The sequence below is a fragment of the Scyliorhinus torazame genome, chromosome 14, assembly GCF_047496885.1.
Source record: "Scyliorhinus torazame isolate Kashiwa2021f chromosome 14, sScyTor2.1, whole genome shotgun sequence".
Taxonomy (NCBI): domain Eukaryota; kingdom Metazoa; phylum Chordata; class Chondrichthyes; order Carcharhiniformes; family Scyliorhinidae; genus Scyliorhinus; species Scyliorhinus torazame.
In genome coordinates this window covers 174,008,494-174,028,810 of record NC_092720.1, presented here as the reverse complement: position 1 = coordinate 174,028,810, position 20,317 = coordinate 174,008,494, and the positions used below count along the sequence as shown (strand labels likewise).

The 20,317-nt window shown below is 45.4% G+C and overlaps 3 non-coding genes across 3 annotated transcripts; all 3 read right to left on the bottom strand.

The window, feature by feature from the left end:
* Positions 1–6,662: 6,662 nt before the first annotated feature.
* On the bottom strand, positions 6,663–6,734 carry trnah-gug (transfer RNA histidin (anticodon GUG)). The gene has a single exon. It is a non-coding gene; the product is annotated as a tRNA-His (tRNA).
* A 6,290-nt stretch (positions 6,735–13,024) lies between these two features.
* Positions 13,025–13,096, bottom strand: trnah-gug (transfer RNA histidin (anticodon GUG)). Its single transcript has one exon. It is a non-coding gene; the product is annotated as a tRNA-His (tRNA).
* Positions 13,097–19,387: 6,291 nt separating this feature from the next.
* Positions 19,388–19,459, bottom strand: trnah-gug (transfer RNA histidin (anticodon GUG)). The gene has a single exon. It is a non-coding gene; the product is annotated as a tRNA-His (tRNA).
* Between the last annotated feature and the right edge of the window lie 858 nt (positions 19,460–20,317).

Sequence of the window (20,317 nt, the reverse complement as noted above, 5' to 3'; positions counted from 1 at the left end):
AGTGAGTATTTGGTTGCGACACGTGAACATTTTGGGGCGATGACCGAAGAAGCTGATGCAGCAAATTGAGAGAGACTGTTTTCACTTCCAAAAAGACTAGAACCGGAGGAGTATGCTTGATGATGATAGTTAAAATATAAAATCGGGAGCTGAGGACATTCTCGCATTCACAACTGTTTGAATTCTGGAGCATCAAACAGAAGCAGAAGCATGCACTCAGCTGTGAACCCGTTTTAAAGAGTGCTTCACACAGAGAATTACTCATCCGTTCATTTAAGAAAAACACGTCAACTGGTCACTGCCGTGACTCGGATTAGAACCGAGGTTGCTGCGGCCACAACGCAGAGTACTAACCACTATACGATCACGGCACCACACGCTACCGCTGAGGCAAGCTATGACTGTCGATGCACTAGGTCGTCAACTGTTTGGAACCTATCATGGCCCATACTGTATGACTCTCGAGTTACAACTTTCGTAGATAAACAGTTTTGATGCCTGAAACTTGGTTCCATAATAATTTTCCTGCAACAAGGATATATACACTTTAACCCAGGCTCTATAAAAATAACTATGCAACCGCTATAATATATAATACATAGCAAATTCGATATTCGTCTCAAACATATGGTATTTGGACGTTCTTCCGGTGTCTGCATCAGTTTTCTGTGTGTGCCTGCTCGAGGTCCCTCCCACAGTCCAAAAATGTGAAGGTTCGGTAGATTGGCCATGCTGAAGTGTGCCAGATTGTCCATAGATTACGTTTCGCAGGATTGGCCATGATCAACATGCCGGGTTCCGGGTATTCTACCGAGAAACTTGGTCACGTCGTCCGCTGCTGATTTCTTGAATCCATTTCACCCTGTATCCCTTTCCTCTCATTCCTGAATGTTGTCAGTGCTAACAAGCTCTCTCTCTATTTCCCCGGCTGAATTCTCCGACCACGTATCAGTTGCACTTTGGAGCGCCTCTAATGCACCATCTCACTCTCTTTGATCCACAGAGAAAATTCTAGGCCCCATTCGTCCCACTGTTGCTATTGGGGTGAATGTCTCTCTTTGGTAATTCAAATGAATATTGATTCACTTTAGATGTGAACTGACTGTTTGAAATCAGAATGAAAGAATGTGGCGTGTTTAATATTGGAACCGGAGGAACGAAATCAAATAAATGTGGCATGAAATGAAAAAAGCACCAAGGTGGGTGGATTTGACCCCACAGAGGGACGAAGTACAAAAAACACTTCATCCGGGGGAGGGATAATATCTCGTCGCTGGGTGGAATCGAACCACCTGATTTTCGGTTAACAGCCGAACGTGCTAACCGATAGCGCCACAGAAAAGACAAATGCTATTCCTGCATGAATAAACAACTCAAATCATGATGGAAACAGTCTCATCTTGTCCTCTTCGTAACAGCAAATTCTTGCTGATGCACCAATCTGGAACAAAAGCACAAAAGGCTGGTTAATCTCAGCAGGTATGACAGCATCTGTGGAGAGAGAACGGAGGCTGTGTTTCAAGCGAGGGTGACTTTGTGTCACATAACGCGCCTCCAGGTTCTACATTCGAGCCATTGTTGTATTTTCTGCCTCAAGATATTCGCAATGAAACTAAAATGAAACTGTCTTTTCTGATGTGCAGTAAGGACAGTTTTCTTAGTTTCTAAATATCTGTTAATCTCTCGAATCATTATAAACAAGGGAAATGTGTCTTGACTGTCGCTGATCAGTCGCCAGCGGCCTTCGTTCTCCCCGGATTCTGATTGTCGAAGTGTTACCCGACATTCACGAAACTGGTGCTTGATTTTCGTGTGTTGCTTCATTTCCGTTTTCTCCACTGCCAACTGGCTCTATTTCCAGAAAATTGGCCCACTCATCCTCATTGCATCATGACCAGATGTCAGCTATACACTCATCCCTAGAGCATCTCGAAAGCAAGGACTCCTACATCAGACTCCTATCTATTGATGACAGCTCCGCCTTCAACACCACAATCCCAGCCACGTTCATATCAAAGCTCCAAAACCTAGGACTTGGCTTTCCACCCTGCAACTGGATCCTCGATTTTCTGACCAACAGACCACAATCAGTAAGAATGAACAACAACATCTCCTCCACAGTTGTTCTCAACACCGGTGCCCCTCATGGCTGCGTACCTATCCTCCTACTCTACTCGCTGTACGCAGACGACTGCGTGGCGAAACTGGGTTCCAACTCTATCTACAAGTTTGCTGACGATACGACAATCGTGGGCAGGATCTCGAATAACGACGAGTCAGAATACAGGCGGGAGATAGAGAACCTAGTGGAGCGGTGTAGCGACAATAATCTCTCCCTCAATGCCAGCAACACTAAACAGCTGTTCATTGACTTCAGGAAGCAAAGTACTGTACACACCCCTGTGAGCATCAACGGGGCCGAGGTGGAGATGGTTACCAATTTGAAATTCCTTGAGGTGCACAGCTCCAAAGATCTGTCCTGGTCCTCCCACGTCGACGCTTCCACCACGAAAGCACAACAGCACTTATACTTGTTCAGGAAATTAAGGAAATTCGGCATGTCCACATTAACCCTTAGCAACTTTTACAGATGCACCATACAAAGCATCCTATCGGGCTGCATCACAGCCTGGTACGGCAACTGCTCGGTCCAGGACGGCAAGAAACTTCAGAGCGTCGTGAACACCGCCCAGTCCATCACAGGAACCTGCCTCCCAACCATTGACTCCATCTACACCTCCCGCTGCCTGAGGAAAGCGGGCAGCATAATCAAAGATCCACCCCACCCGGCGTACTCACTCTTCCAACTTCTTCCATCGGGCAGGAGATACAGACGTCTGAGAACACGCACGAACAGACTCAAAAGCAGCTTCTTCCCCACTGTCACCAGACTCCTAAATGACCCTCTTATGGACTTACCTCATTAACACTGCACCCTGCATGCTTCATCCGATGCCAGTGCGTATGTAGTTACATTGTATATGTTGCATTGCCCTATTAAATATTTTCTTTTCTTCCCTTTTCTACCAATGGACTTCATGATCTATTGAGCTGCTCGCAGAAAAATACTTTTCAATGTACCTCGGCACACGTGACAATAAGCAAATCCAATCCAATCCAATCCAATTCATTTATATGGGGAGACTATCAAGATCAAGATTATTCTCCGCCTTACAGAAGATTCAGTGGGTATTTGGTTGCGACACATGAACATTTTGGGGCGATGACCGAAGAAGCTGATGCAGCAAATTGAGAGAGACTGTTTTCACTTCCAAAAAGACTAGAACCGGAGGAGTATGCTTGATGATGATAGTTAAAATATAAAATCGGGAGCTGAGGACATTCTCGCATTCACAACTGTTTGAATTCTGGAGCATCAAACAGAAGCAGAAGCATGCACTCAGCTGTGAACCCGTTTTAAAGAGTGTTTCACACAGAGAATTACTCATCCGTTCATTAAAGAAAATCACGTCAACAGATCACTGTTGTGACACGGATTCGAACCGAGGTTACTGCGGCCACAACGCAGAATACTAACCACTATACGATCACGGCGCCATGCGTTACCGCTGAGGCAAGTTGTAACTGTCGATGCACTCGGTCGTCAACTGTTTGGAACCGATCATGGCCCACACTGTATGACTCTCGAGTTACAACTTTCGTAGATACACAGTTTTGATGCCTGAAACTTGGTTGCATAATAATTTTCCTGCAACAAGGATATATACACTTTAACCCAGGCTCTATAAAAATAACTATGCAACCGCTATAATATATAATACATAGCAAATTCGATATTCGTCTCAAACATATGGTATTTGGACGTTCTCCCGGTGTCTGCACCAGTTTTCTGTGTGTGCCTGCTCGAGGTCCCTCCCACAGTCCAAAAATGTGAAGGTTCGGTAGATTGGCCATGCTGAAGTGTGCCAGATTGTCCATAGATTAAGTTTCGCAGGATTTGCCATGATCAACATGCCGGGTTCCGGGTATTCTACCGAGAAACTTGGTCACGTCGTCCGCTGCTGATTTCTTGAATCCATTTCACCCTGTATCCCTTTCCTCTCATTCCTGAATATTGTCAGTGCTAACAAGCTCTCTCTCTATTTCCCCGGCTGAATTCTCCGACCACGTATCAGTTGCACTTTGGAGCGCCTCTAATTCACCATCTCACTCTCTTTGATCCACAGAGAAAATTCTAGGCCCCATTCGTCCCACTGTTGCTATTGGGGTGAATGTCTCTCTTTGGTAATTCAAATGAATATTGATTCACATTAGATGTGAACTGACTGTTTGAAATCAGAATGAAAGAATGTGGCGTGTTGAATATTGGAACCGGAGGAAAGAAATCAAATAAATGTAGCATGAAATGTAATAAGCACCAAGGTCGGTTGATTTGATCCCACAGAGGGACGAAGTACAAAAAACACTTCATCCGGGGGTGGGATAATATCTCGTCGCTGGGTGGTATCAAACCACCTATTTTTCGATTAACAGCCGAACGTGCTAACCGATAGCACAACAGAGACGGCAAATGCTTTTCCTGCATGAATAAACAACTCAAATCATGATGGAAACAGTCTCACCTTGTCCTCTTCGTAACAGCAAATTCTTGCTGATGCACCAATCTGGAACAAAAGCACAAAGGGCTGGTTAATCTCAGCAGGTATGACAGCATCTGTGGAGAGAGAACGGAGGCTGTGTTTCAAGCGAGGGTGACTTTGTGTCACACAAGGCGCCTCCAGGTTCTACACTCGAGCCATTGTTGTATTTTCTGCCTCAAGATATTCGCAATGAAACTAAAATGAAACTGTCTTTTCTGATGTGCAGTAAGGACAGTTTTCTTAGTTTCTAAATATCTGTTAATTTCTCGAATCATTCTAAACAAGGGAAATGTGTCTTGACTGTCGCTGATCAGTCGCCAGCGGCCTTCGTTCTCCCCGGATTCTGATTGTCGAAGTGTTACCCGACATTCACGAAACTGGTGCTTGATTTTCGTGTGTCGCTTCATTTCCGTTTTCTCCACTGCCAACTGGCTCTATTTCCAGAAAATTGGCCCACTCTTCCTCATTGCATCATGACCAGATGTCAGCTATACACTCATCCCTAGAGCATCTCGAAAGCAAGGACTCCTACATCAGACTCTTATCTATTGATGACAGCTCCGCCTTCAACACCACAATCCCAGCCACGCTCATATCAAAGCTCCAAAACCTAGGACTTGGCTTTCCACCCTGCAACTGGATCCTCGATTTTCTGACCAACAGACCACAACCAGTAAGAATGAACAACAACATCTCCTCCACAGTTGTTCTCAACACCGGTGCCCCTCATGGCTGCGTACCTATCCTCCTACTCTACTCGCTGTACGCAGACGACTGCGTGGCGAAACTGGGTTCCAACTCTATCTACAAGTTTGCTGACGATACGACAATAGTGGGCAGGATCTCGAATAACGACGAGTCAGAATACAGGCGGGAGATAGAGAACCTAGTGGAGTGGTGTAGCGACAATAATCTCTCCCTCAATGCCAGCAACACTAAACAGCTGTTCATTGACTTCAGGAAGCAAAGTACTGTACACACCCCTGTGAGCATCAATGGGGCCGAGGTGGAGATGGTTACCAATTTGAAATTCCTTGAGGTGCACAGCTCCAAAGATCTGTCCTGGTCCACCCACGTCGACACTACCAGCACGAAAGCACAACAGCACTTATACTTGTTCAGGAAATTAAGGAAATCCGGCATGTCCACATTAACCCCTAGCAACTTTTACAGATGCACCATAGAAAGCATCCTATCGGGCTGCATCACAGCCTGGTACGGCAACTGCTCGGTCCAGGACGGCAAGAAACTTCAGAGCGTCGTGAACACCGCCCAGTCCATCACAGGAACCTGCCTCCCAACCATTGACTCCATCTACACCTCCCGCTGCCTGAGGAAAGCGGGCAGCATAATCAAAGATCCACCCCACCCGGCGTACTCACTCTTCCAACTTCTTCCATCGGGCAGGAGATACAGACGTCTGAGAACATGCACGAACAGACTCAAAAGCAGCTTCTTCCCCACTGTCACCAGACTCCTAAATGACCCTCTTATGGACTTACCTCATTAACACTGCACCCTGTATGCTTCATCCGATGCCAGTGCGTATGTAGTTACATTGTATATGTTGCATTGCCCTATTAAATATTTTCTTTTCTTCCCTTTTCTACCAATGGACTTCATGATCTATTGAGCTGCTCGCAGAAAAATACTTTTCAATGTACCTCGGTACACGTGACAATAAGCAAATCCAATCCAATCCAATTCATTTATATGGGGAGACTATCAAGATCAAGATTATTCTCCGCCTTACAGAAGATTCAGTGAGTATTTGGTTGCGACACATGAACATTTTGGGGCGATGACCGAAGAAGCTGATGCAGCAAATTGAGAGAGACTGTTTTAACTTCCAAAAAGACTAGAACCGGAGGAGTATGCTTGATGATGATAGTTAAAATATAAAATCGGGAGCTGAGGACATTCTCGCATTCACAACTGTTTGAATTCTGGAGCTTCAAACAGAAGCAGAAGCATGCACTCAGCTGTGAACCCGTTTTAAAGAGTGCTTCACACAGAGAATTACTCATCCGTTCATTTAAGAAAAACACGTCAACTGGTCACTGCCGTGACTCGGATTCGAACCGAGGTTGCTGCGGCCACAACGCAGAGTACTAACCACTATACGATCACGGCACCACACTTTACCGCTGAGGCAAGCTATGACTGTCGATGCACTAGGTCGTCAACTGTTTGGAACCTATCATGGCCCACACTGTATGACTCTCGAGTTACAACTTTCGAAGATACACAGTTTTGATGCCTGAAACTTGGTTCCATAATAATTTTCCTGCAACAAGGATATATACACTTTAACCCAGGCTCTATAAAAATAACTATGCAACCGCTATAATATATAATACATAGCAAATTCGATATTCGTCTCAAACATATGGTATTTGGACGTTCTTCCGGTGTCTGCATCAGTTTTCTGTGTGTGCCTGCTCCAGGTCCCTCCCACAGTCCAAAAATGTGAAGGTTCGGTAGATTGGCCATGCTGAAGTGTGCCAGATTGTCCATAGATTAAGTTTCGCAGGATTGGCCATGATCAACATGCCGGGTTCCGGGTATTCTACCGAGAAACTTGGTCACGTCGTCCGCTGCTGATTTCTTGAATCCATTTCACCCTGTATCCCTTTCCTCTCATTCCTGAATGTTGTCAGTGCTAACAACTCTCTCTATATTTCCCCGGCTGAATTCTCCGACCACGTATCAGTTGCACTTTGGAGCGCCTCTAATTCACCATCTCACTCTCTTTGATCCACAGAGAAAATTCTAGGCCCCATTCGTCCCACTGTTGCTATTGGGGTGAATGTCTCTCTTTGGTAATTCAAATGAATATTGATTCACTTTAGATGTGAACTGACTGTTTGAAATCAGAATGAAAGAATGTGGCGTGTTTAATATTGGAACCGGAGGAACGAAATCAAATAAATGTGGCATGAAATGAAAAAAGCACCAAGGTGGGTGGATTTGATCCCACAGAGGGACGAAGTACAAAAAACACTGCATCCGGGGGAGGGATAATATCTCGTCGCTGGGTGGAATCAAACCATCTGATTTTCGGTTAACAGCCGAACGTGCTAACCGATAGCGCCACAGAAAAGACAAATGCTATTCCTGCATGAATAAACAACTCAAATCATGATGGAAACAGTCTCATCTTGTCCTCTTCGTAACAGCAAATTCTTGCTGATGCACCAATCTGGAACAAAAGCACAAAAGGCTGGTTAATCTCAGCAGGTATGACAGCATCTGTGGAGAGAGAACGGAGGCTGTGTTTCAAGCGAGGGTGACTTTGTGTCACATAACGCGCCTCCAGGTTCTACATTCGAGCCATTGTTGTATTTTCTGCCTCAAGATATTCGCAATGAAACTAAAATGAAACTGTCTTTTCTGATGTGCAGTAAGGACAGTTTTCTTAGTTTCTAAATATCTGTTAATTTCTCGAATCATTCTAAACAAGGGAAATGTGTCTTTACTGTCGCTGATCAGTCGCCAGCGGCCTTCGTTCTCCCCGGATTCTGATTGTCGAAGTGTTACCCGACATTCACGAAACTGGTGCTTGATTTTCGTGTGTCGCTTCATTTCCGTTTTCTTCACTGCCAACTGGCTCTATTTCCAGAAAATTGGCCCACTCATCCTCATTGCATAATGACCAGATGTCAGGTATACACTCATCCCTAGAGCATCTCGAAAGCAAGGACTCCTACATCAGACTCCTATCTATTGATGACAGCTCCGCCTTCAACACCACAATCCCAGCCACGTTCATATCAAAGCTCCAAAACCTAGGACTTGGCTTTCCACCCTGCAACTGGATCCTCGATTTTCTGACCAACAGACCACAATCAGTAAGAATGAACAACAACATCTCCTCCACAGTTGTTCTCAACACCGGTGCCCCTCATGGCTGCGTACCTATCCTCCTACTCTACTCGCTGTACGCAGACGACTGCGTGGCGAAACTGGGTTCCAGCTCTATCTACAAGTTTGCTGACGATACGGCAATCGTGGGCAGGATCTCGAATAACGACGAGTCAGAATACAGGCGGGAGATAGAGAACCTAGTGGAGTGGTGTAGCGACAATAATCTCTCCCTCAATGCCAGCAACACTAAACAGCTGTTCATTGACTTCAGGAAGCAAAGTACTGTGCACACCCCTGTGAGCATCAACGGGGACGAGGTGGAGATGGTTACCAATTTGAAATTCCTTGAGGTGCACAGCTCCAAAGATCTGTCCTGGTCCACCCACGTCGACGCTACCACCACGAAAGCACAACAGCACTTATACTTGTTCAGGAAATTAAGGAAATTCGGCATGTCCACATTAACCCTTAGCAACTTTTACAGATGCACCATACAAAGCATCCTATCGGGCTGCATCACAGCCTGGTACGGCAACTGCTCGGTCCAGGACGGCAAGAAACTTCAGAGCGTCGTGAACACCGCCCAGTCCATCACAGGAACCTGCCTCCCAACCATTGACTCCATCTACACCTCCCGCTGCCTGAGGAAAGCGGGCAGCATAATCAAAGATCCACCCCACCCGGCGTACTCACTCTTCCAACTTCTTCCATCGGGCAGGAGATACAGACGTCTGAGAACACGCACGAACAGATTCAAAAGCAGCTTCTTCCCCACTGTCACCAGACTCCTAAATGACCCTCTTATGGACTTACCTCATTAACACTGCACCCTGCATGCTTCATCCGATGCCAGTGCGTATGTAGTTACATTGTATATGTTGCATTGCCCTATTAAATATTTTCTTTTCTTCCCTTTTCTACCAATGGACTTCATGATCTATTGAGCTGCTCGCAGAAAAATACTTTTCAATGTACCTCGGTACACGTGACAATAAGCAAATCCAATCCAATCCAATCCAATTCATTTATATGGGGAGACTAGCAAGATCAAGATTATTCTCCGCCTTACAGAAGATTCAGTGGGTATTTGGTTGCGACACATGAACATTTTGGGGCGATGACCGAAGAAGCTGATGCAGCAAATTGAGAGAGACTGTTTTCACTTCCAAAAAGACTAGAACCGGAGGAGTATGCTTGATGATGATAGTTAAAATATAAAATCGGGAGCTGAGGACATTCTCGCATTCACAACTGTTTGAATTCTGGAGCATCAAACAGAAGCAGAAGCATGCATTCAGCTGTGAACCCGTTTTAAAGAGTGTTTCACACAGAGAATTACTCATCCGTTCATTTAAGAAAATCACGTCAACAGATCACTGTTGTGACACGGATTCGAACCGAGGTTACTGCGGCCACAACGCAGAATACTAACCACTATACGATCACGGCGCCATGCGTTACCGCTGAGGCAAGTTGTAACTGTCGATGCACTAGGTCGTCAACTGTTTGGAACCGATCATGGCCCACACTGTATGACTCTCGAGTTACAACTTTCGTAGATACACAGTTTTGATGCCTGAAACTTGGTTGCATAATAATTTTCCTGCAACAAGGATATATACACTTTAACCCAGGCTCTATAAAAATAACTATGCAACCGCTATAATATATAATACATAGCAAATTCGATATTCGTCTCAAACATATGGTATTTGGACGTTCTCCCGGTGTCTGCACCAGGTTTCTGTGTGTGCCTGCTCGAGGTCCCTCCCACAGTCCAAAAATGTGAAGGTTCGGTAGATTGGCCATGCTGAAGTGTGCCAGATTGTCCATAGATTAAGTTTCGCAGGATTTGCCATGATCAACATGCCGGGTTCCGGGAATTCTACCGAGAAACTTGGTCACGTCGTCCGCTGCTGATTTCTTGAATCCATTTCACCCTGTATCCCTTTCCTCTCATTCCTGAACATTGTCAGTGCTAACAAGCTCTCTCTCTATTTCCCGGGCTGAATTGTCCGACCACGTATCAGTCGCACTTTGGAGCGCCTCTAATTCACCATCTCACTCTCTTTGATCCACAGAGAAAATTCTAGGCCCCATTCGTCCCACTGTTGCTATTGGGGTGAATGTCTCTCTTTGGTAATTCAAATGAATATTGATTCACTTTAGATGTGAACTGACTGTTTGAAATCAGAATGAAAGAATGTGGCGTGTTTAATATTGGAACCGGAGGAAAGAAATCAAAAAAATGTGGCATGAAATGTAAAAAGCACCAAGGTGGGTGGATTTGATCCCACAGAGGGACGAAGTACAAAAAACACTTCATCCGGGGGTGGGATAATATCTTGTCGCTGGGTGGAATCAAACCACCTAACTTTCGGTTAACAGCCGAACGTGCTAACCGATGGCGCCACAGAGACGACAAATGCTGTTCCAGCGTGAATAAACAACTCAAATCATGATGGAAACAGTCTCATCATGTCCTCTTCGTAACAGCAAATTCTTCCTGATGCACCAATCTGGAACAAAAGCACAAAAGGCTGGTTAATCTCAGCAGGTATGACATCATCTGTGGAGAGAGAACGGAGGCTGTGTTTCAAGCGAGGGTGACTTTGTGTCACATAACGCGCCTCCAGGTTCTACATTCGAGCCATTGTTGTATTTTCTGCCTCAAGATATTCGCAATGAAACTAAAATGAAACTGTCTTTTCTGATGTGCAGTAAGGACAGTTTTCTTAGTTTCTAAATATCTGTTAATTTCTCGAATCATTATAAACAAGGGAAATGTGTCTTGACTGTCGCTGATCAGTCGCCAGCGGCCTTCGTTCTCCCCGGATTCTGATTGTCGAAGTGTTACCCGACATTCACGAAACTGGTGCTTGATTTTCGTGTGTCGCTTCATTTCCGTTTTCTCCACTGCCAACTGGCTCTATTTCCAGAAAATTGGCCCACTCATCCTCATTGCATCATGACCAGATGTCAGCTATACACTCATCCCTAGAGCATCTCGAAAGCAAGGACTCCTACATCAGACTCCTATCTATTGATGACAGCTCCGCCTTCAACACCACAATCCCAGCCACGCTCATATCAAAGCTCCAAAACCTAGGACTTGGCTTTCCACCCTGCAACTGGATCCTCGATTTTCTGACCAACAGACCACAACCAGTAAGAATGAACAACAACATCTCCTCCACAGTTGTTCTCAACACCGGTGCCCCTCATGGCTGCGTACCTATCCTCCTACTCTACTCGCTGTACGCAGACGACTGCGTGGCGAAACTGGGTTCCAACTCTATCTACAAGTTTGCTGACGATACGACAATAGTGGGCAGGATCTCGAATAACGACGAGTCAGAATACAGGCGGGAGATAGAGAACCTAGTGGAGTGGTGTAGCGACAATAATCTCTCCCTCAATGCCAGCAACACTAAACAGCTGTTCATTGACTTCAGGAAGCAAAATACTGTACACACCCCTGTGAGCATCAACGGGGCCGAGGTGGAGATGGTTACCAATTTGAAATTCCTTGAGGTGCACAGCTCCAAAGATCTGTCCTGGTCCACCCACGTCGACGCTACCACCACGAAAGCACAACAGCACTTATACTTGTTCAGGAAATTAAGGAAATTCGGCATGTCCACATTAACCCTTAGCAACTTTTACAGATGCACCATACAAAGCATCCTATCGGGCTGCATCACAGCCTGGTACGGCAACTGCTCGGTCCAGGACGGCAAGAAACTTCAGAGCGTCGTGAACACCGCCCAGTCCATCACAGGAACCTGCCTCCCAACCATTGACTCCATCTACACCTCCCGCTGCCTGAGGAAAGCGGGCAGCATAATCAAAGATCCACCCCACCCGGCGTACTCACTCTTCCAACTTCTTCCATCGGGCAGGAGATACAGACGTCTGAGAACACGCACGAACAGACTCAAAAGCAGCTTATTCCCCACTGTCACCAGACTCCTAAATGACCCTCTTATGGACTTACCTCATTAACACTGCACCCTGTATGCTTCATCCGATGCCAGTGCGTATGTAGTTACATTGTATATGTTGCATTGCCCTATTAAATATTTTCTTTTCTTCCCTTTTCTACCAATGGACTTCATGATCTATTGAGCTGCTCGCAGAAAAATACTTTTCAATATACCTCGGTACACGTGACAATAAGCAAATCCAATCCAATCCAATTCATTTATATGGGGAGACTATCAAGATCAAGATTATTCTCCGCCTTACAGAAGATTCAGTGGGTATTTGGTTGCGACACATGAACATTTTGGGGCGATGACCGAAGAAGCTGATGCAGCAAATTGAGAGAGACTGTTTTCACTTCCAAAAAGACTAGAACCGGAGGAGTATGCTTGATGATGATAGTTAAAATATAAAATCGGGAGCTGAGGACATTCTCGCATTCACAACTGTTTGAATTCTGGAGCATCAAACCGAAGCAGAAGAATGCACTCATCTGTGAACCCGTTTTAAAGAGTGCTTCACACAGAGAATTACTCATCCGTTCATTTAAGAAAATCACGTCAACTGATCACTGCCGTGACTCGGATTCGAACCGAGGTTGCTGCGGCCACAACGCAGAGTACTAACCACTATACGATCACGGCGCCATACGTTACCGCTGAGGCAAGCTATAACTGTCGATGCACTCGGTCGTCAACTGTTTGGAACCGATCATGGCCCACACTGTATGACTCTCGAGTTACAACTTTCGTAGATACACAGTTTTGATGCCTGAAACTTGGTTCCATAATAATTTTCCTGCAACAAGGATATATACACTTTAACCCAGGCTCTATAAAAATAACTATGCAACCGCTATAATATATAATACATAGCAAATTCGATATTCGTCTCAAACATATGGCAGTTGGACGTTCTTCCGGTGTCTGCATCAGTTTTCTGTGTGTGTCTACTCGAGGTCCCTCCCACAGTCCAAAAATGTGAAGGTTCGGTAGATTGGCCATGCTGAAGTGTGCCAGATTGTCCATAGATTAAGTTTCGCAGGATTGGCCATGATCAACATGCCGGGTTCCGGGTATTCTACCGAGAAACTTGGTCACGTCGTCCGCTGCTGATTTCTTGAATCCATTTCACCCTGTATCCCTTTCCTCTCATTCCTGAATATTGTCAGTGCTAACAAGCTCTCTCTCTATTTCCCCGGCTAAATTATCCGACCACGTATCAGTTGCACTTTGGAGCGCCTCTAATTCACCATCTCACTCTCTTCGATCCACAGAGAAAATTCTAGGCCCCATTTGTCCCACTGTTGCTATTGGGGTGAATGTCTCTCTTTGGTAATTCAAATGAATATTGATTCACTTTAGATGTGAACTGGCTGTTTGAAATCAGAATGAAAGAATGTGGCGTGTTTAATATTGGAACCGGAGGAAAGAAATCAAATAAATGTGGCATGAAATGTAAAAAGCACCAAGGTGGGTGGATTTGATCCCACAGAGGGACGAAGGACAAAAAGCACTTCGTCCGGGTGTGGGATAATATCTCGTCGCTGGGTGGAATCGAACCACCTGATTTTCGGTTAACAGCCGAACGTGCTAACCGATAGTGCCACAGAAAAGACAAATGCTGTTCCTGCATGAATAAACAACTCAAATCATGATGGAAACAGTCTCATCTTGTCCTCTTCCTAACAGCAAATTCTTGCTGATGCACCAATCTGGAACAAAAGCACAAAAGGCTGGTAAATCTCAGCAGGTATGACAGCATCTGTGGAGAGAGAACGGAGGCTGTGTTTCAAGCGACGGTGACTTTGTGTCACATAACGCGCCTCCAGGATCTACATTCGAGCTATTGTTGTATTTTCTGCCTCAAGATATTCGCAATGAAATTAAAATGAAACTGTCTTTTCTGATGTGCAGTAAGGACAGTTTTCTTAGTTTCTAAATATCTGTTAATTTCTCGAATCATTCTAAACAAGGGAAATGTGTCTTTACTGTCGCTGATCAGTCGCCAGCGGCCTTCGTTCTCCCCGGATTCTGATTGTCGAAGTGTTACCCGACATTCACGAAACTGGTGCTTGATTTTCGTGTGTCGCTTCATTTCCGTTTTCTCCACTGCCAACTGGCTCTATTTCCAGAAAATTGGCCCACTCATCCTCATTGCATCATGACCAGATGTCAGGTCTTCACTCATCCCTAGAGCATCTCGAAAGCAAGGACTCCTACATCAGACTCCTATCTATTGGCTACAGCTCCGCCTTCAACACCACAATCCCAGCCACGCTCATAGCAAAGCTCCAAAACCTAGGACTTGGCTTTCCACCCTGCAACTGGATCCTCGATTTTCTGACCAACAGACCACAATCAGTAAGAATGAACAACAACATCTCCTCCACAGTTGTTCTCAACACCGGTGCCCCTCAAGACTGCGTACCTATCCTCGTACTCTACTCGCTGTACACAGACGACTGCGTGGCGAAACTGGGTTCCAACTCTATCTACAAGTTTGCTGACGATACGACAATAGTGGGCAGGATCTCGAATAACGACGAGTCAGAATACAGGCGGGAGATAGAGAACCTAGTGGAGTGGTGTAGCGACAATAATCTCTCCCTCAATGCCAGCAACACTAAACAGCTGTTCATTGACTTCAGGAAGCAAAGTACTGTACACACCCCTGTGAGCATCAATGGGGCCGAGGTGGAGATGGTTACCAATTTGAAATTCCTTGAGGTGCACAGCTCCAAAGATCTGTCCTGGTCCACCCACGTCGACGCTACCACCACGAAAGCACAACAGCACTTATACTTGTTCAGGAAATTAAGGAAATTCGGCATGTCCACATTAACCCTTAGCAACTTTTACAGATGCACCATAGAAAGCATCCTATCGGGCTGCATCACAGCCTGGTACGGCAACTGCTCGGTCCAGGATTGCAAGAAACTTCAGAGCGTCGTGAACACCGCCCAGTCCATCACAGGAACCTGCCTCCCAACCATTGACTCCATCTACACCTCCCGCTGCCTGAGGAAAGCGGGCAGCATAATCAAAGATCCACCCCACCCGGCGTACTCACTCTTCCAACTTCTTCCATCGGGCAGGAGATACAGACGTCTGAGAACACGCACGAACAGACTCAAAAGCAGCTTCTTCCCCACTGTCACCAGACTCCTAAATGACCCTCTTATGGACTTACCTCATTAACACTGCACCCTGTATGCTTCATCCGATGCCAGTGCGTATGTAGTTACATTGTATATGTTGCATTGCCCTATTAAATATTTTCTTTTCTTCCCTTTTCTACCAATGGACTTCATGATCTATTGAGCTGCTCGCAGAAAAATACTTTTCAATGTACCTCGGTACACGTGACAAAAAGCAAATCCAGTCCAATCCAATCCAATTCATTTATATGGGGAGACTATCAAGATCAAGATTATTCTCTGCCTTCCAGAAGATTCAGTGGGTATTTGGTTGCGACACATGAACATTTTGGGGCAATGACCGAAGAAGCTGATGCAGCAAATTGAGAGAGACTGTTTTCACTTCCAAAAAGACTAGAACCGGAGGAGTATGCTTGATGATGATAGTTAAAATATAAAATGGGGAGTTGAGGACATTCTCGCATTCACAACTGTTTGAATTCTGGAGCATCAAACAGAAGCAGAAGCATGCACTCAGCTGTGAACCCGTTTTAAAGAGTGCTTCACACAGAGAATTACTCATCCGTTCATTTAAGAAAATCACGTCAACTGATCGCTGCTGTGAGTCGGATTCGAACCGAGGTTGCTGCGGCCACAATGCAGAGAACTAACCACTATACGATCACGGCGCCATACGTTACCGCTGAGCCAAGCTATAACTGTCGATGCACTAGGTCGTCAACTGTTTGGAACCGATCATGGCCCACACTGTATGACTCTCGAGTTACAACTTTCGTAGATACACAGTTTTGATGCCTGAAACTTGGTTGCATAATAATTTTCCTGCAACAAGGATATATACACTTTAACCCAGGCTCTATAAAAATAACTATGCAACCGCTATAATATATAATACATACCAAATTCGATATTCGTCTCAAACATATGGTATTTGGACGTTCTCCCGGTGTCTGCATCAGTTTTCTGTGTGTGCCTGCTCGAGGTCCCTCCCACAGTCCAAAAATGTGAAGGTTCGGTAGATTGGCCATGCTGAAGTGTGCCAGATTGTCCATAGATTAAGTTTCACAGGATTGGCCATGATCAACATGCCGGGTTCCGGGTATTCTACCGAGAAACTTGGTCACGTCGTCCGCTGCTGATTTCTTGAATCCATTTCACCCTGTATCCCTTTCCTCTCATTCCTGAATATTGTCAGTGCTAACAAGCTCTCTCTCTATTTCCCCGGCTGAATTATCCGACCACGTATCAGTTGCACTTTGGAGCGCCTCTAATTCACCATCTCACTCTCTTCGATCCACAGAGAAAATTCTAGGCCCCATTCGTCCCACTGTTGCTATTGGGGTGAATGTCTCTCTTTGGTAATTCAAATGAATATTGATTCACTTTAGATGTGAACTGACTGTTTGAAATCAGAATGAATGAATGTGGCGTGTTTAATATTGGAACCGGAGGAAAGAAATCAAATAAATGTGGCATGAAATGTAAAAAGCACCAAGGTGGGTGGATTTGATCCCACAGAGTGACGAAGTACAAAAAACACTTCATCCGGGGGTGGGATAATATCTCGTTGCTGGGTGGAATCGAACCACCTAATTTACGGTTAACAGCCGAACGTGCTAACCGGTAGCGCCACAGAGACGACAAATGCTGTCCCTGCATGAATAAACAACTCAAATCATGATGGAAACAGTCTCATCTTGTCCTCTTCGTAACAGCAAATTCTTGCTGATGCACCAATCTGGAACAAAAGCACAAAAGGCTGGTTAATCTCAGCAGGTATGACAGCATCTGGGGAGAGAGAACGGAGGCTGTGTTTCAAGCGGGGGTGACTTTGTGTCACATAACGCGCCTCCAGGTTCTACATTCGAGCCATTGTTGTATTTTCTGCCTCAAGATATTCGCAATGAAACTAAAATGAAACTGTCTTTTCTGATGTGCAGTAAGGACAGTTTTCTTAGTTTCTAAATATCTGTTAATTTCTCGAATCATTCTAAACAAGGGAAATGTGTCTTGACTGTCGCTGATCAGTCGCCAGCGGCCTTCGTTCTCCCCGGATTCTGATTGTCGAAGTGTTACCCGACATTCACGAAACTGGTGCTTGATTTTCGTGTGTCGCTTCATTTCCGTTTTTTCCACTGCCAACTGGCTCTATTTCCAGAAAATTGGCCCACTCATCCTCATTGCATCATGACCAGATGTCAGGTATACACTCATCCCTAGAGCATCTCGAAAGCAAGGGCTCCGACATCAGACTCCTATCTATTGACTACAACTCCCCCTTCAACACCACAATCCCAGCCACGCTCATATCAAAGCTCCAAAACCTAGGACTTGGCTTTCCACCCTGCAACTGGATCCTCGATTTTCTGACCAACAGACCACAATCAGTAAGAATGAACAACAACATCTCCTCCACAGTTGTTCTCAACACCGGTGCCCCTCACGGCTGCGTACTTATCCTCCTACTCTACTCGCTGTACGCAGACGACTGCGTGGCGAAACTGGGTTCCAACTCTATCTACACGTTTGCTGACGATACGACAATAGTGGGCAGGATCTCGAATAACGACGAGTCAGAATACAGGCGGGAGATAGAGAACCTAATGGAGTGGTGTAGCGACAACAATCTCTCCTTCAATGCCAGCAACACTAAACAGCTGTTCATTGACTTTAGGAAGCAAAGTACTGTACACACCCCTGTGAGCATCAACGGGGCCGAGGTGGAGATGGTTACCAATTTGAAATTCCTTGAGGTGCACAGCTCCAAAAATCTGTCCTGGTCCACCCACGTCGACGCAACCGCCACGAAAGCACAACAGCACCTATACTTGTTCAGGAAACTAAGGAAATTCGGCATTTCCACATTAACCCTTAGCAACTTTTACAGATGAACCATAGAAAGCATTCTATCGTGCTGCATCACAGCCTGGTACGGCAACTGCTCGGTCCAGGTCGGCAAGAAACTTCAGAGCGTCGTGAACACCGCCCAGTCCATCACAGGAACCTGCCTCCCAACCATTGACTCCATCTACACCTCCCGCTGCCTGAGGAAAGCGGGCAGCATAATCAAAGATCCACCCCACCCGGCGTACTCACTCTTCCAACTTCTTCCATCGGGCAGGAGATACAGACGTCTGAGAACACGCACGAACAGACTCAAAAGCAGCTTCTTCCCCACTGTCACCAGACTCCTAAATGACCCTCTTATGGACTTACCTCATTAACACTGCACCCTGTATGCTTCATCCGATGCCAGTGCGTATGTAGTTACATTGTATATGTTGCATTGCCCTATTAAATATTTTCTTTTCTTCCCTTTTCTACCAATGGACTTCATGATCTATTGAGCTGCTCGCAGAAAAATACTTTTCAATGTACCTCGGTACACGTGACAATAAGCAAATCCAATCCAATCCAATTCATTTATATGGGGAGACTATCAAGATCAAGATTATTCTCCGCCTTACAGAAGATTCAGTGAGTATTTGGTTGCGACACATGAACATTTTGGGGCGATGACCGAAGAAGCTGATGCAGCCTATTGAGAGAGACTGTTTTCACTTCCAAAAAGACTAGAACCGGAGGAGTATGCTTGATGATGATAGTTAAAATATAAAATCGGGAGCTGAGGAGATTCTCGCATTCACAACTGTTTGAATTCTGGAGCATCAAACAGAAGCAGAAGCATGCACTCAGCTGTGAACCCGTTTTAAAGAGTGCTTCACACAGAGAATTACTCATCCGTTCATTTAAGAAAAACACGTCAACTGGTCACTGCCATGACTCGGATTCGAACCGAGGTTGCTGCGGCCACAACGCAGAGTACTAACCACTGTACGATCACGGCGCCACACGTTACCGCTGAGGCAACCTATAACTGTCGATGCACTAGGTCGCAAATGTTTGGAACCTATCATGGCCCACACTGTATGACTCTCGAGTTACAACTTTCGTAGATACACAGTTTTGATGCCTGAAACTTGGTTGCATAATAATTTGCCTGCAACAAGGATATATACACTTTAACCCAGGCTCTATAAAAATAACTATGCAACCGCTATAATATATAATACATAGCAAATTCGATATTCGTCTCAAACATATGGTATTTGGACGTTCTCCCGGTGTCTGCATCAGTTTTCTGTGTGTGCCTGCTCGAGGTCCCTCCCACAGTCCAAAAATGTGAAGGTTCGGTAGATTGGCCATGCTGAAGTGTGCCAGATTGTCCATAGATTAAGTTTCGCAGGATTGGCCATGATGAACATGCCGGGTTCCGGGTATTCTACCGAGAAACTTGGTCACGTCGTCCGCTGCTGATTTCTTGAATCCATTTCACCCTGTATCCCTTTCCTCTCATTCCTGAATATTGTCAGTGCTAACAAGCTCTCTCTCTATTTCCCCGGCTGAATTGTCCGACCACGTATCAGTTGCACTTTGGAGCGCCTCTAATTCACCATCTCACTCTCTTCGACCCACAGAGAAAATTCTAGGCCCCATTCGTCCCAATGTTGCTATTGGGTTGAATGTCTCTCTTTGGTAATTCAAATGAATATTGATTCACTTTAGATGTGAACTGACTGTTTGAAATCAGAATGAAAGAATGTGGCGTGTTTAATATTGGAACCGGAGGAAAGAAATCAAATAAATGTGGCATGAAATGTAAAAAGCACCAAGGTGGGGGGATTTGATCCCACAGAGGGACGAA